Raw genomic sequence first — 16,261 nt, forward strand, 5'->3', positions numbered from 1 at the left:
ACATGCCTCTGCATTCCACATAAGAATGATGATTTGTAGAGCTCTAAACCATGACAGGGGCCCCAGAATGAATGACCATGAGTGGGTGGAGATCAGGCAGTGACTTGTTCTTGTTCTAGTCCCGTGCTGTCAAAGGGGAGACGAGGGTCAGGAGACAGGTTTTCCCCTGTCCCAGTCCCTCTGCTAGAAGAGGAGATCAAGGTCAGTGATGAATTTTCTACTTCCCTATGCTGCCTGGGAAGGAGACAGGGCTGGCTCAGTCAGCTGTGTACAGAGGGCTGCATGCACGGAAAACCAAGCAGCCCTTCATTTTTATTTGTCAGCTCTGGCTACCTTTCCGACAACACCCAAGCAAATCATGTGTGCCATCCGCTCTTCAGAAAAAAAACCAAAAGGCCAGCAGCAGGAAACCTGTCATGCAGTGGGCCCTAAAGAAGTTGACTGTCGTTGTAGCTGAAAGCACCGCTGCCATCTATGAGTGAGAGTTAATAAAATGAAGTGGTAAACCAACATGTGAGTTATGAAGATCTTTCCTCACTAATGGGAGTTATCCGGTGTCCCATAGATGCTCATTATATGTTGTTTATACCCAATAGTGAAGTCTTGCATTGCTTCAGTAGCATTAGCTGGAAATGATGCTCTGTGATCACAGAATAAAAGCTCTCAAGGAGTTTTGTTGCCTGTACTTATTTATCTCTGTGTTTTTTCTCTCTCTCCTCCCTCTCCCCCTATCAGAGTGTTATTTATAGGAGCAATTCTTCACTCAGTTTAAAATAAAGGAAACCCTGAAAACATCTCGATGCAGGCTGATCGTGAAGAAATAGGGATGTTAGCGTAACGGGCCAAATTAATCCCCAATGTAAATCCATTTATTTCAGCACAGCCACACTAAGGATGAATCTGGGTCAAAAATGTCTAAAATAAATGTAGTCGAGATGTAAGGCTCAAATTAAAAAGTGAAACAGAACAACACGTCTGTTGAGTGCTTTCAACTGTGCCCTCATGTGCCTTACTATGATTCCAACGTAGCCCTGAGGTAAAAACCTGAAGAACTCTACCATCCTTCTGTAACATGCAGTGTCACAGAGGCAGAGTTAGCGTTAGTTCTGTGGTATGCAAAGGAGAGATCAATGAGTTTTATAAACTGGCTTCGGCTAAATGATGCTGAAACAGTCAGTGTTTCGGTGTTAACTGGGAATACACAGTTCTGAATGCCAGGACCCTTGAGTTTTGGCACCTGTTTGAAAAAGCTGAATGTTTTCAGTCATGCCCTTTTAGTTCTCTGAGATTAAAAGGAAATAATAAAGTAAAAATTGAAAAAGATTTACAAAAAATAAAAACAGTTCTGCTGGCAAACTCTCTGCTGTAGAGGTACCTCCTCTAAAATGATTCTCTAACAGCCTGCAATACTATGGATCACAGGAAAACTCAAACATACTGGAAGTAAGCATGTTTTTTCATTCTTAAACATTTAAGCCTGTTTTCCTGAGGAATTAAACTGTTTGTAATCACTCTGTGTTTGTGTGTGAGTGCGTGCATGATAGTTTCATAGTCTTTCACCTGGATACTTCAGAGCTTGTTGCCCAGTTCCTTCCAAACCTGCCTGAAGGATGCCAAGTTCTTCCAAGTCTCCTGAAAATGTGAAGCCAGTGTCAAGAGAAAACCCTAATTATTGACACCGCAGTGTGAACTTACCCCTTATTAAAATCTACATGGAAGAGCACGCTAAACACAGGCAAAGCATCAGCTGGCCCTCATATCTTATTCAGACATTAGCAAATCCAAGCAGAAGACACAAATACAAAGGAGAGCAGGCATCATTAGCTCCGCTGCTAATGTGATATTTGTACTCAGGCAAATTTGAGTCTGTCGTTTAATAGCACCCTGGAAGAGAAAGTTGCCTGTTTTAAAGGCTTTTTTAGAATTTATGCACTGTCTTATACGCAATAATCTGTGAAGTGTTCTTCACAAATGTTCCAAGGCGGGTCTGCACCTGGCCTTGCAGATACTCCAAAGTACAGAGAGAGAGAGAAATACTATATATGTGTATGTGTGTATATATGTATGTATGAAAAGCCCTGAAACATATATATATATATCTATGTGTGTGTTTATGTACACGTGTGTCTCTATATACTATATATGTTTATATTTACAGAAAGCTAGACAAAATGCTGTCGCCACATTCTTAGTTAAAATTTGTGAGTAGGTGTCTCAGTTGCGGACTTTGCACTTAGACTCCAGTGGAGAGTGCTGAGCTGAATCTTTGAAAAGTGAGGCACTTAGGTGACCAAAAAATTTATTTATCAAAATGAGTTTATGTACCTCTTGTGCAAATACTGGTCTTCAGGCAGAAGGACTGCATCAGGCAAGTGCTTCCCTTCCCTCCCCTCCCCTTCCACCTCCTCTATTCCAGGTAAGTAGAGGAGTGGACCTTTACGTAAGGTGGGACAGATGAGTCCAGCATGCCTATGGCATGAGAGCACTTGCAAAAGAAAGTGTTTTCTCAATTACAGCCCAAAGACAAGGACCATCTGTGTCAAATGAGAAATTAGTTAAGTCTGAGACTTAAAATCATTAAACTGCTGGTGGCAAAGTGCCCCAAGAAAAATTACTTTTGCATCACGTGTCTTGATTTCCTGGCATGTAAATGCTTCTATGTCCTCCGTTGATGTAAGATGGTTGGAAAACAATAGTTTAATGACAATTCTCTAACCAAAACTGCATATGGCAGCTTAGCAGTGAAGGATTCTGATATGTTTTTATGCAGAAAGGCTTTGCTGACTATGAGGGGAAAAAGAAGAGCTAAGAAATGCTTAAGTAGCCGTTTGGCTTTCAAAGTGCTTCTCTATTCACTGCAACCAGGTGAGGCTTTTTCCCCCTTTGTGAGTGTTTTATAAATATTTCAAAGCATTTTGGTTTGGTTGTCTATGGGGAAAAAAAAAGAAACCCACATGAACCCCCCCCCCCGCCAAGAACTAAGTTCTCTGCAAAAACGTTTGAACTCAGCCTGGCCACTGAACAAGGAAACATTCATAATGGGATACTAGTTCAGAAGTGCTTTGCAAATAGTTGCATTGGTTATATACAAGTGCGAACAAGCCCAAAAGACAAACAAAAAGTATTTTAGTTATGAAAGTAAACAAACATAATTGTGAATACATTTGCATTTGCACATGCTGAATACCATCTACCCATATAAATTCTTAAGGATTGTAGAGGACACAAGGAATGCAAGCCCCAACCCCAGTAACCCTCTAGTAGCAGACCGAATTACATCAATATTAAATTAAGAGAAAATTTGATGGCACTATCTCTTCCCTTTTCAAATCTCTGCTCACATCACACAAGCAGTATTTTGAATCCAGTAGACCTGTCCTCCATTTCAGACTCCTGCATGTAGCATCTTTAAGAGCATAAGTGTTGTGGAGACATTTACACCAAGATCTTTTGGGTGTGGGAGAATTTTTTTAGCTTAAAAAGGATGTGAACAGTATCAGCTTTCTCGGTAAGTAATGCCATATTTAGAAACCATATTGTAAAAGGCGGGAGGGAATCAGAGCATTTTGCCTTTAGACACGATGGGAAACATGTAGCTGAGACATTCTCTCACACCACTTTTAGTACTATTTTCTTCTTTCTGTCCCTGTCTCAGGAGTGTTTTTGATCTTTGCCATATCTGCATGAATGCTTATGAAACACTTATTTGTCGTGCATCACTTGGAAAAAAATGATGGAAGGGGTTTTTTTAGTAACAGCACTTTCCTGATGCTTCCCTTGTGCTGAAAAATTACAACAGCTTTAGACCTCGCCCTTCCATGCGTCTCTCGTTCTAATGTCCTGAAAAAGAGGCTTAATAGCTGAGTACTAATTATTGGTACAAATCAAACAGTAGTCCTGGGAATTTGGTCATAATCTCTTTCTTCTTCTGTCATACTCAATCATCATTTCAGTATAATTTTTAAAAATTAATTTTCTATAAGAAAATGGATACAAACAGAGCAAACAGCTGCCTGAATGGTAGACAACATAGAAGTGAAGATGACATGCTGCCCTTTTGATATGTCTATTCAATATTTACTGTCAACTTCAACTAACATTTATATAATATGAATATTTTAAAACAAACTCATTACTACACCCAAGTACTTACTTGAGTAAATACCTTACAACCAGCTCCACCCTCCCATGTTCCTTTAAATACTAACTAGTTGTCTGTGCAATGAGAGAGCAGAAAATCAGAAAAAAATGGAAAATGAAATTGGTTTTGATATCTTTGATTTGGCACATTGTGCCTTCACAGCAAGTATTGTTCCTCTTTGTTTGCCAGCAGAGTATCTTGGATATTGCCTTAATGGTCAGAGCTGGCATTTTAAAAATTATATGATCATTTTCCAGTTTTTTTAGGAACTTTGGCTAAGGCATGTTGGTGTACAAATAGGGTAAATTCAAGAGTCCAGAGAACCTGTCCTAGAACAGTGCGATAATTATATGAATGTGTAGGTGTCATAGCTGTGCTTTCAAACCAAGCTTGGTACCCAGAATAAAGATGGAATCATAAATGCTGAACATTACAGCAGGTACCTAAAACGACCTTATGTTCTGACATGTGTTTTTTCCCTCTTGTCTTGTACAGGGCTGAAATTTTTGTGACTAGCTGAGAGATGGTGTCGTGTACATGGGCTTTTAGGGAGTCATTGGCACCAAACTTCACATCCCCTCCTGCACGCCTATCCACACCAGCTCTGCCGGGAGCTTCCTCATCTCTTTGCTAGCCCGGGTCATTCTGTCTTCTCCCTGTTGTCTTGCAACCTGCATCTTGCTGAGCTTTTCTTGTGTGTACCCTGGTATATATCCATCTCTGCACTTGACCCACAAGGAAAACTGAGTTTGGTACAGTTTCTGTCCATGGCAGCTGACTTCTTAGATTTAGCTTTAGGACTAACGTTTCATTCTGGGCACTGTCATTTCAACAGCCTGTGTTGACCAAAACTGTGACTCTTAGCATGCAATATGCTATTGTTACCTAGAAATTGTGTGGTTAGTATGTATCACTGAGCCATTTCAATATTAGATCATATTCATATATTCATTATTAGCTTTTTTTGAGGTACATTGCTTTTTTTATTCGCCTACCTGGTTTGTTTGTTCAGCCTGTACTGAATGGACATCCTGACTCATAAAACATAATGGCTGTGATAACTCATGGGAGTATAAGAACACAGTAATACATAGTAAGTATTTGCTACAAACTCATCTACACAGGGTGGCTCTAAGGAGTGTGAGCAAAGGCTGAGCAGTATTAAAATAGATCAGTTAACAGTAGTTACTTAAATAACCTTTTCAAGGACAGTCACTGATCAGGCGCAGGCTTCTGAAGTATTTTTGTGTGTTTATAATGGGCATGAACCTCTGTCATAATTTCTCCCTCAGTGACAAAGAAGTATTTGGCCCTCACTGTGGGACAAGTCAGAAATCCTTAGCTGACATTATAAGAAAAGCAGGGAGAGTTTAGTGTCTCTGTTTCTGCTTTGGTCAGGAAGAAGGCAGGAGGCTAGCTCAATCTGCAACGAGTTTACCAAGCCCACCAAGAGGCTTGTAGAAATGAGTGTAAGGTAGTTTTTAGTCTTTCTAAGAGGGGACGAATTTGTCCAATGTTCAATTTAGTTGACTAGTCCTGGAAAGCTGTTAGCCAAACAGCTCTCGGGTTACCTTGGGAAGAGTTGCCCTTGTTTCTGGTCAAATGGATTGAGGAGGTTGCTGCTGGCTGGGGAGTCCCTTGCTGTAAAGATTATTTATTTGCATATGCAGTGTTGTTTCCTCAATTTGGACACAGTTAAAGCCTTTGTGTCATGTTCTTTATGACTGCTAACTGTGGAGCTACTGCTCCATTGTCTCCCTCAGAATTACTTAGGATATGTGGCTCACTCTATATTTCTTAAGTTTCACAAGTTAGTGTATCACTTTGGTAATGTGTACCTCTCCCTCACTCTTCAAAGTTCATTGGTTGCAAATAGAGGAAATGCTTTAAAAAGCAGGAGGGAGAATGACATTAGAATAGAATATGACTTGTGGAAAACTTAAATTAACCTTTTTAAACAATTTTTACTGTTATTTTCACCAGGTTCTAGTTAGTTTATAAGAAGGTTGCTGCAAAGTCAAGTAACCTTTGATTCAAATCTGATGTCCTCACCTGTAAAGAACAGAGAAAACAGCACATATTTATTGAGGTACGGATATATAGTTACTGGAAGTTAAATAATCGCAGAGTCCTCATTCTGTCCTCACAATGTGTAGCAAAATCAGAGCTCAGATCAACCTAGGAAACTTTATTTGTAATGTTAACTGCGGCAAGAGAGTTTGTATGGTCTTCTGTGTAAAAGAGATATCTCTGGAGGTTCTCTGCTGCAAAGAAGAAAAATTAAAAAAAAAAAAAAAGAAGAAATAAACCCGAAACCTCTAAAGTAAAGGGAATTTCGGAGTGGAACAGGTTTTTTTCTTTTTGAGACCCCTGCAAGAGGATGGAGATGTAGCTGCAGCACCTGGAGGGCACAGAGCATCTCCCCCGAGCAGCCCAGCCGCTAGCCCAAGGCCGGGGACGAGGTGGGTGAGCACGACCCGAAAGCCGGACTCCAGGTGTATTCATTTGCAGGATTCGGTCCGGTTCTGGATGGGCAGAGCTTGCTTTCCTCCTGCAGCGTGTGCAAGTCGCAGCGGTGCCCTGAAGACTAGTGCAGCGGGGAAGGGTCGGAGGGTCTTGGGGAGGGAATGGGCATGGGGCCACCCCAGGGACACCCCCCCCGCCGGCACCGCTCTGGGAGCCAAAAAAAAGGATTGTTGAACCTGGGACAGAGCAGAAAGCAGATGACAAAAAAAAAAAAAAAAAAAGAACATTTCACGGCAATAATGCTGTGCACGGATTGCATCTCCAGGATACCAGGGTCCCTCAGGCGCTGGGACCCCCCCCTGCTCGGGGGTGCTTGAAGGAGAGGTGAAGAATTCAGGTGGGTGTAGGTGCTTTGCCAAAGCAAACGGTTGCCTGAAAGATGTCAGCCAGGATTAAACTGTCTGAGGACGGTGCTGTCCCCGTAGCGGAAGAAAGTGGATATTGTGAGCAAATCGACTGTCACACACGATTTGGCAAATTCTGATTTGCTTTTAGGAAAATGTCTGTTAATCCTATTAGGGGAAGGGAGGGGGAGAGGGACGAGGGGGCGCGGACCGGGAGTGTGGCTGCAGCCGCTGTGAAAATCCGGGATTTTGGGGTTGGGTTTACCCGTCGCACCTTTTGGCGCTGCCCCCCGCCCCAAACCCTGTGAACGGGGAGGGGGGGCGGCAGGAGTGGGGAGGTGCGGAGGGAAGGGGAAAGGGAAATCTGGTGTTTCCTTTCCGCAAACTTTGCAGGGGATGTTTGATTTCCCCGTTTCCCCTCAGGGGGTCGGCTTGGAGCCCTGTCTTCGGCCCGGGCTGCCGACGCCTGTATCCCTGCATCCCTGTATCCCTGTACCCCGGCATCCCTGTGTCCCTGCATCCCTGTACCCCGGCATCCCTGTGTCCCTTCATGCCTGCATCCCTGCATCCCTGTACCCCGGCATCCCTGTATCCCTGTATCCCTGTATCCCGGCATCCCTGTATCCCTGTATCCCCGCATCCCCGCATCCCCGCATCCCCCGCCCGATGCCGGTCTGCGGGCAGGCGGGAGGGATGCGGCACAGCTCCCGCTGCCTGGGAGGGGGGCTTTCCAGCACCAAATATTGCCTGCTCCGGATTTTCAGCCTCCGGGCGGTGCTGCTGGGGCTGCAGGTCGCTACTTTCCCCTGTCCGTGAGGGTTGGTAACCTCCTGCTGCCAAGGTTAATTTTTCCTTGTTTTGCATTTATATTATTGTATGTGTTACATTTATAGTATATGCACGTATTCTGTACGTTGATTCGGATCCACTGGAGTGGCCTTTGGTTTTTTACAGTCCCTCTGGCGCCCTTAATCGTTTTCAGGCAACGTTTTGCTCACGTTTGGGGGCTTTCTGGAAAGGCAGCTAGGACAACACCCCAAGTTTGGGGGCAGGCAGAGGAGGGATTTCGGTAGGAGTGTCTCCTTAGGGTTTTCCCGAGAACCGGGAGGAAAAGGTGAGTGGGTGGGCGAGGGACACCCCAAACCCGGTTCCCCTTTGGGGTCGTCGGCGGGGCAGAGCCGGGTGGGGGGAAGGCGCCCACCTTTCGCCCGGGCTTCCCCGCTGCGCCCCTGGAAATGGACGGGGGCTTTGGAAGAGTCCTGAGGAAATGTCCTTGAGAAAAGAGGCGGCCCGCCCTTTGCATGTAATCACTGGCTGCCCGTCTTCCTCATACGTATTCAAATATTACGTTAATTATCGCCACTGCAGACTTTCATTTAAGTTCAGAGGGCATATAAATATATATATATATATATTTTATTTCACCCACCTACCACGGAAAACCTGACTATAGTTGGTACACCCCCAAACTGATGCATGTCCCTGTATTTTTTCTTTTTAACTGTTGGTTTGTTTTGTTTAGCAAAAGGCTGTTTTTGAACCGGAGGGACATTACAGTTGTCTTGTCAGTTAGTGTGATTTGAAAGTGAGCCTGTGCGGCGCTTTAGCCTGCCCTCAGCAATCAGGCTTTAGACTCACGAGGCTTTGATTGTAGGAGTTGCCTTATTTGCATTGATGAGGATGAACCAGCTGCTGGAGCATACAGAACTGCACCTGACACAATCACCGAGTTCAGGATTAGCACAGGGAATCAGGAATCCACTGCGCTATATGGCAATCTCAGCCCTACATTAGAGTCACTCATGCAAAATGACCCAAATTTGCAATGAGCACAATTAGCAATCCAAGGATGCATGTTAATTTAGGGGCTGACATTTTCTTGCGTTTTACTTATTAAACATAACGATTATGTGCAGCTTAGTATGCAAGGCTGAGAAAGATGAGCTTTTTACTCCCCCCATGAGCACCCCAAAGCATCCTAACTACAGTCCCTGATATTTAGGACGGGCAAGAAGTTTTGTACTCCGTAACCCAAAGGGTGGTTTTGGTGGGGGTTTTTCCCCCCTCTTTTGTTCATTGTATACACGAATAAAATAGAAGGAGCTTGGGGTTTCTTACATTTTTTTCTTTCCTTTTTCGTTAAGCCATCCCTTCCAACTTAGGGGACAAAATGTTGCCTGTTATATTCCCCGCCCCCCGGACTTGTTCAAAGCATACCCACACCTAAATCACCCACCATTCCCCTCCGTGGAAGAAGGGTGTTTCACCAAAGTTAAACTGCTTGAGTGAGAATCTGGCAAAGTAGTTTCCCTCTGCACTCCCCGACATGCAAGGATCTTAAATTTACAACAGAAATCAAAATCTGAGATCTATTTTCCCATGGCTTTCGTGTATCTAGGCATTGAAATTATCACCTATGCGTTGGAAAAAAAAATTTGCAAAAAAAAAAAAAATTTGAATAAATGATAATTCGGAGCAAAAGCATGCAGTTCAAAAGCTAAAGCTCCCATTGGAGAACAGAAAATTTAATGAGCTTTTAATGGAATGCAATGCTCAGAGTAGTAAATTATTTGTTAGTTGACGATGCAATCAGCATGCTGATTAAGGTTGCTTGGTTTTTTACTAAACATTAACTGAATGAAAACGGTTAGTCCTTGTTGTTCTGCTTGGGGGGCTTTCGTGAAGCAAATGGACTTTCAGAACAGAGATTGTCAATAAAGGTGAGTGCACTCCAGGTGTCATTTGAATATGGTGATAAAATACTTCTGATAAATATTTAAAAGCGTTTTAAATCCACAATGTTCGCCTAGTGTATTGTGAACTCTGTTTAAAGAAACGGTGGGCCTAGAAAGGCCTTCCATCAGTCCCTGTGTCTGTCTTGGACGATGGATATTGTATTTTATTCGGTAATTTTTTAGCATTACCTTCAAAATGCACGTTTGGACATAAATGTAGGCAAGTTACAGAATTTGGAGACTCAATCTGCAAGAGGAAATAAAAACTACTTAAAGGAGAAATTACTGTTCCCGGCTAGGTTAGAAGTGTAATTAAAGCTCTTCTAAATCCACCCGCAGTATTTATGCACTTAAAATGAGGTAATTTTTTAATATCAGATACTGTTTTTTCATTAAGGGAAACCCCTTCATTTTTACTGTGGAACGAGATTTCTTTTTACTTTAGTGGACTCGAAGAAAAGCAGCAAAACAAATCTCCAGTGGCATTAACACCACAATAGGGAGGGTGGTTATTGTTCTTTTATGTATGTTGACTGTAAATATTTAGGCTATTGAATCCTCAGACAAGCCTTGCAGTGCACAGATCAATCCACGTATTGACTGAATATGCGCCTGTTTTAAGACAATGTTTATCGTTTTGGTCGCCTGTCTGCTTTGGTCTTACAGATTTATGAGAGACAGAAAGGCGAATTTAAAAAAAAAAAAAAAAAAAAAAAAAAGGAGGAAAGAAAAAAAAAGAATTACAGGCTAGAGGCTTTGTTTTTTATGTTAACGACGACAAAGTTCCTCTTCTATAAATCCCAATTAGTTAAATGATCGCGTTATTCACTCACAATGATCAGATACCTTTAAAATCCGATAAATAACTATCTATGTGTTTTAACTATTCCTGTTTATGACCCAAGAGGTTAAAAGCCTTTGACTGGCATTTGACTTCTGACCTCATATAAATGTTATCTTATCAGTTCCTGCTTGTTAACTTGTATTGAGTGCTTGTCCCTGATGGCTTTTAGATAAAGGGGGTTTTATTATATTTCCTATTGAAACTGAACCATTTGCTTTGTTCTTCGTCTGTAGTCTCAGCCCACATAGTAACCTTGTAACCTACCAATTTTTGCTGAATAGGCTAAAATCCAAACTATTTACAGTTTGTATGAAGCCTTATTTTTGTGTAAACTCGCTGGATTGAATCTAATGTTTTGTAATGTAGATTGGTCTTTTTTTATTAAGCTTCTGCTCCAACGGTGAACGTTCTCTTTATTTTATTGCCATCATTTTTAATAATTGTAGATTTCGGCCAAGAGGAGAGGAGTTAATACGATCATACAAAGATATATTTTTTATAATTTGAGAAACCTCCCTAGAGAAAGCCTAAGGATGTTTTAAATATCCAGATGTATTTTTCACGTTGTAATTTCTCATCTGCTAAAACGATGTAGTTGTTGCATACGCTTACTCTAATTCTGCCTTTCATATTGAAGGGATCCCTTTTATCTTATGTATTCGCCTGTACCTTACAGTCCTTCTCACGCACCCAAACTTGTCGATATTAGTATGACGACTAACATGTGCAGGAGGCGTTGCTCCAGACAAACCTATATCATGTTCTGCTGTATTTATACGAGCTTAACTGTGTTTAATCCGTTTTATTACTGTTTGCACATGCGTTCGGAGAACGCGACTGTAGTTCCTCAGGCTAATGTGCTAAAGAACATTTTTCATTAATTTTCCTATAGAAATTGGACCATAATCATAGAGAAAGAATGCAAAGGCAGCCATCTTGTGGGTGTCATATTGCACTTTTTCTCCTTGGTTCTTTTCCACCCAGTCTTTCTTTTTACTGTCTTATTGCCTTTCACCCTAATTAGCCTCGAAGGTAGTACTTGATATGCAAAAAGATATTTTCATCATTCCATATACTATAGAAAAGTTGCATTCCCCTTTGGCACTTAAGGCAATCGCTGCCTCGCGGTTACAAGGATACTACATCTGCCTTTATATTTACTCATACATATGAATGAAACTTAATTTTTGCATTCTATGGCTCTTTGTGGAGATGTATTTACAGAAAGCAAATATGTAAGCAAAATATTATTCTTCCGAACAAGATTAATTTGTCTGCAAACTAACGTGCAGGTATACCGTTCAGGAATGATAAAACAGGAAATCTCCTGGACGCTCCCTCTCCCAAACTAACTTCGTTCTCGCTAATATTGGTGATATTTATTGAAAGACCGATTTACTGTTTTAATCGTTCACATTGACTCTGTGGAAAGCTGAAGAGCTTTAACGCCCTGTTAACGTCGATTCCATTTCAATATGTCGATCTTATTTCAACAAAAGAAATATTTAATGCAATTCTTAACTTTGTACTTAAAGTATTGTATAGTTTAAAGATATCGACTCAAAAAAAAAAATGCCCCCCCCAAACCAAACCTGCTTATTGTAACTTAATAATTGCACCAACGAGCATTATGCAATTCCTACCTTGTTATAGCTTTCTAAAAGGAAAGCTAAAATCTGAAATTCAAAACTCAAACACCAATAGGTGAGAATAAGGGTGTGAAGCTATTTGTCAATGAAATAAACGCTGTCAGCCACACCGTCATTAACATGCAGACTATTCGATTCAGGATTAGCTGTTACAGACGTTATCGATTATGCCACTATTGGCACTTTATTATCAAACTTTCAATAGTAGCTTGAACATAGCGCGTTTTAATTTGTTTGAAAACTTGTGGGGGAAATGGAAAACTTTTCGCCCTTAAAAAAAAAAAAGTCTGGAAATGCAAAATAAAATAGCAAGGCTAATTAGTGTGTGTTTCGTCAGCTCTTCGTAAATGCAAAGCGCGTTGGAAGTACTAAGTGTTGTTTATAACTCTGAGGACACTGATAATTCGTGACTCTGGTGTTTCAGAATAATATCCCCCATACACATGCATCCGCTCACACGCGGGCACGCACCAAAAAAAAAACAAAACAAAAAAAAAGGAAGGCCCCCCCCTCTTATTTCTCCTCTTGCAAACAGCATAAACCAAACTTTTGTTTCTCATGTTTTCGAGAATTTTTCTAAAAGCTTTATACACAACAATTACCGAGATCCATTTCCAAAAGGGAAAAGAAATGCTGATTAGGAGGAAAACAATTATCACCTCTCCCTCCCCGCCCCCGAAATAAAGCACCGTCCAGTCCGTATCAGTGCAGGAACCGGGCAAAACGCATCATCTCTCCTCGCCGCCTTTATCAGAGAAGCCTGAACCTGCCTGTGGCACACGCAACTCCTCCTTTAACTAAACTTAACCCCGAAAAAACTCCCGTGTGCGTGTGTGTCTTCCTCGGCCGAGGGAGGGGGGGGGCCGGGGCGGAGGGGGAAGGGCGACGACGACAATATTTTTATTTCCAGTGCAAGCAAACTAAGTACGTGCCATTTTTATTCGACTTATCATCACTGTTATCTCGATGAGGAGAAGTTTCTTGCGCACCCCCGGCCACCGCGGGGGCTCACGGAGGGGGGGGTCTCTTCTCCTCCCTGGGTAAGAGCAGATCACATCCTCTAACAGATTGATTTCCTCGCGTATAAAGATAATTAACTCATTCTTCTCCTCTTAATGGCATTAGCGCCGGTGTCCTGCAGAAGGGTGTGAGTATTTAATTTTGTGCCCACACCGCAGATCGACACCCCCCCCCCCCCCGCTTTGCGGAGGTGTCCCCCAGGTAACTCGCCCCCCTGTCCTTTGCCTCGGCGCTCCCTAAATCACACCTGGGGTGGGGGGGGGGGAGTAGATTTGGAGCCGTAAATCTTGCCCTGGGCTTTGTCCGCGGAGGCGGTGGGCTGAGTTTTTTGGGGTCTCGGCAGCCCCCAGGCTATCGCCCCTCGTTGGTGATGCACACCCATACACACGCACCGTCCCCCCCACCCCGCCCCGGGTGCTGGCTTGGGGTATCTGGGAGCATCTCTCCCACCCAGCTCCGGCACGGGGAAAGTCAAGTTCGGAGAAATCCCGCTTTTCGTTCCGTAGTCAAAAAACAAGAGGCATTTGGGCTATTACGGCAGGGCAGCTTCCTTAAAAAAAAAAAAAAAAAAAAGATTATTTGAACTACAAAGGCATTCATTTATGGCTCGCGATGCCGCAAGAAAAGGGCCCTGCTAGAAATTAGCAGCCTGTCCTGGTATTTGGAGAACAAGAGTGACAACTTATTGGAAGTTCTCAAGGAATCATTTATATTTCACACTCCAGCAGGCAGCTGATTTGAGATTGTCTGTTAGCATAACAAAGGCTCTGAGCCTGTGAACTTCAGAAACCTTTCGACCTCTTAGCTGCTGGCATGAATAGCCCCCAGCCCTGCCTATAGAGATCTCCCAAAGCTCCCCTGTTCGTGGCTAAATTGTTAATCAGGGTAATTTAATATAGTTTTCAATATGTCCCATCTCTTCTTGGGTAAGGTATTCACGGACCTCGCCCCCTCCCGAAAGAAAAGTTCTCCTTTATTCAAGTGCGAGAGGGGCAGCTGCAGAATCCCGGCGACACCCCCCCCCCCCCTCTTTTACCCCCCCCTCCAAACCTCCGCGTCCCCCGGGAGGCGACCCCGGAGGCGTGTGTGTTTGTGCGTGTGTCCCCCCCAGCACCCCCAAACCCGACCCCCTCCCTCCACAGCACCTCGTTATCGCACTCCCTCCTCCAGCGGGACTCACACACTTGATTAATGTTTTTGTCGTCATATTCATATATTTGCTCCTAGTCCTCGTGTTTCTCGGTGCGCAGCACCTGTTCCCCCCCCCCCGTTGTGAGCTGCAGCTCAGCCGGATCCTTTAAGGCGTTTCTGGGCAGAGATGGGGGGGATTTATTTCTCCTCCTGTTACTTGGGGTTTCCTCTCTCTCCTTTCCATCACTCATCCTGCAAAAAGTTGCTGGGGCCAAAGTTTCTGCAGAGAAAATTTGGGGAATGAGAGGCATCAGTGTTGGGGGGGGGGGGGAGATTTTTTTATTGCTTTTCAGCGTAACCTGGTATCTGGGTTATTGTCATACTTCAGACTTCGGGCCGCAGTTTGTCAGGCTAGGTAAATGATGGGGAAGAAATCTGTGTTATGTTTGCGTTGTGAGCAACGTGGTCATGCAAGGATACGGTCCAGGCACTGCCCGGCGTGAGGCTGCCAAATCAGTAGCTACTGATGCACATTGAGAGCAACAGTCTCTAAACTAAAGTTAGTCATGTTTCTTTAAAATTTCTAAAATCGTGCCTGAGTTCTATTTATGTCTAGAGGTCTTGGAATAATTTGTTCTTGAAACAAAAGGACAAAACAGCATGAAAGATAACACACAGCTGTGAAGACAGACAAATCAGAAACACATTTTTCTGTATTTTAATTTCCTAAAGGAGAGATTTTATGTCTTTGCATTTTATTTGCATGTTTTGACTTCCACCATTGTGTCTGTGGACATCAGTGACAGCCAATGTTCTTAATTCCTTTTTTTTTTTCTTTTTGAAGCTCCATATTTGTGTTTGGTTTTCTTGATAAAATTTCCACAGATATCAGATTTTTCACAGGTTTTTTCCAAAATATATAGAACAAGTCTTAATCAGGATAAGTTTGTGCTTCTAATATTTGTCAAACATCTTTTGAGCAATCAAAAATTCCAAATAAATAAGATAGTCCACAGATATTCAAGAAGTAACCGCTGGTTTCTTTTAATTGTGAGAAGGTAAATTGACAGCATTTTTTCCTTACTTTTTGCTTGATAATCCTTTTTTTTTCTTTTTTTGTTAGACTTTTCCTTCATTACAATCTATGATCCATACCTAGCATTTCACTTACACATCTCTCAAGTTCTGTTAAATTTTCTTTGAGAGATTAATAAACCTATAGGAGAAAATACCTTTGCTTTGCACCCATACAAAAGTCTATTTTCACATTTTTCCCCCAAAATATATTTAGATTCTTAATTAAAATAATTATATTTTGACTGAAAGGCAAATTAATGCTATTTTGACTAAAAAAATGTGTGGGTTTTGTGTTTGGGTTGTTTTTTTTTCCTTCCAGCAATTAAAGAACAGGTTTTCTGCATATTAGGAGATACTTGATTAGGTGGTTGTTTCAAAGCTGCTTCCATCTAATGGTACAGTTTGGGCCTATTGTATTGAAAAAAGGATGTCTATTTGGGATGGTGTTTGACAGGGGGAATGAACGCAGACACCAGAACAATTATATTACAATCCCATTGGGAATGCCAGCACCAAGTTTAGCCAGACTGATGGGGCACTGTCTAGACGGTCCCTTTTGTGTATCAGCTGTTTTTTCCCTGCTTTATTGTCCAGCTTGAATATATGGCTGGAACCTGCATATGGAGCCCAAACATAACCATTCCTGCAGCCATACTTTGCTGTAAACAACAAACCAAACCCCCGCAAACCGAACGCATCCTGCAATCATGTCCACGTCAGAACACTTATAAAACAGAAAAGCGAACAAATTCTGCTTTTGCACCAGATATGTAGCTGTGTGCCCATGTAGGCAC

Source organism: Buteo buteo, chromosome Z, assembly GCF_964188355.1.
Source record: "Buteo buteo chromosome Z, bButBut1.hap1.1, whole genome shotgun sequence".
Classification (NCBI taxonomy): Eukaryota; Metazoa; Chordata; class Aves; order Accipitriformes; family Accipitridae; genus Buteo; species Buteo buteo.